This window comes from Triticum aestivum, unplaced genomic scaffold (genome assembly GCF_018294505.1).
Source record: "Triticum aestivum cultivar Chinese Spring unplaced genomic scaffold, IWGSC CS RefSeq v2.1 scaffold61906, whole genome shotgun sequence".
Lineage (NCBI taxonomy): Eukaryota > Viridiplantae > Streptophyta > Magnoliopsida > Poales > Poaceae > Triticum > Triticum aestivum.
The window spans coordinates 1-1,221 of record NW_025280235.1 but is presented as its reverse complement, the minus strand read 5'-3'; the positions used below and the strand labels follow the sequence as shown (position 1 = coordinate 1,221).

Here is a 1,221-nt window from a genome sequence, read left to right as displayed (position 1 = left end):
TATTTTTTGCGCCTTGTGACAAACATGTCGCACGTGCGCGATATATATTAATCCCGTTATATTATGTTTGACGTTTGCGATATGTTTAAGCTCGATGCTCATTGCTCGCGCGTCTTGGGGCGGCTTTGTGGCGCGAAGAGCGCGTTCTGAAAGGGGTGGAAAAAACTCGTGTTGCTGCGGTATGGAGGGAGGGGTGGAAACCGTGGAAAACTCGTCTCCGTGATTGAGCGGGAGAGTAAGTAGTATAGGACATTATCCATTGTTAGGGAACGGTTGTAATGGTAGTGAGAATGTAGAATCGTCTTTGGAGCGGACCTGAGAGTGGCAAGCATAAGGGACGAAGACGGGGAAACATGTTGGATGCGATCATACCAGCACTAAAGCACCGGATCCCATCAGAACTCCGAAGTTAAGCGTGCTTGGGCGAGAGTAGTACTAGGATGGGTGACCTCCTGGGAAGTCCTTGTGTTGCATTCCTTTTATAATTATTTTTTGCGCCTTGTGATAAACATGTCGCACGTGCGCGATATATATTAATCCCGTTATATTATGTTTGACGTTTGCGATATGTTTAAGCTCGATGCTCATTGCTCGCGCGTCTTGGGGCGGCTTTGTGGCGCGAAGAGCGCGTTCTGAAAGGGGTGGAAAAAACTCGTGTTGCTGCGGTATGGAGGGAGGGGTGGAAACCGTGGAAAACTCGTCTCCGTGATTGAGCGGGAGAGTAAGTAGTATAGGACATTATCCATTGTTAGGGAACGGTTGTAATGGTAGTGAGAATGTAGAATCGTCTTTGGAGCGGACCTGGGAGTGGCAAGCATAAGGGACGAAGACGGGGAAACATGTCGGATGCGATCATACCAGCACTAAATCACCGGATCCCATCAGAACTCCGAAGTTAAGCGTGCTTGGGCGAGAGTAGTACTAGGATGGGTGACCTCCTGGGAAGTCCTCGTGTTGCATTCCTTTTATAATTATTTTTTGCGCCTTGTGACAAACATGTCGCACGTGCGCGATATATATTAATCCCGTTATATTATGTTTGACGTTTGCGATATGTTTAAGCTCGATGCTCATTGCTCGCGCGTCTTGGGGCGGCTTTGTGGCGCGAAGAGCGCGTTCTGAAAGGGGTGAAAAAAACTCGTGTTGCTGCGGTATGGAGGGAGGGGTGGAAACCGTGGAAAACTCGTCTCCGTGATTGAGCGGGAGAGTAAGTAGTATAGG

The 1,221-nt window shown here is 48.7% G+C and overlaps 2 non-coding genes across 2 annotated transcripts; both read left to right on the top strand.

The window, feature by feature from the left end:
- The first annotated feature begins 358 nt into the window (after positions 1-358).
- On the top strand, positions 359-477 carry LOC123178481 (5S ribosomal RNA). Its single transcript, XR_006489610.1, has one exon. It is a non-coding gene; the product is annotated as a 5S ribosomal RNA (ribosomal RNA).
- A 367-nt stretch (positions 478-844) lies between these two features.
- Positions 845-963, top strand: LOC123178482 (5S ribosomal RNA). The gene has a single exon (XR_006489611.1). It is a non-coding gene; the product is annotated as a 5S ribosomal RNA (ribosomal RNA).
- The last annotated feature ends 258 nt before the right edge of the window (positions 964-1,221 follow it).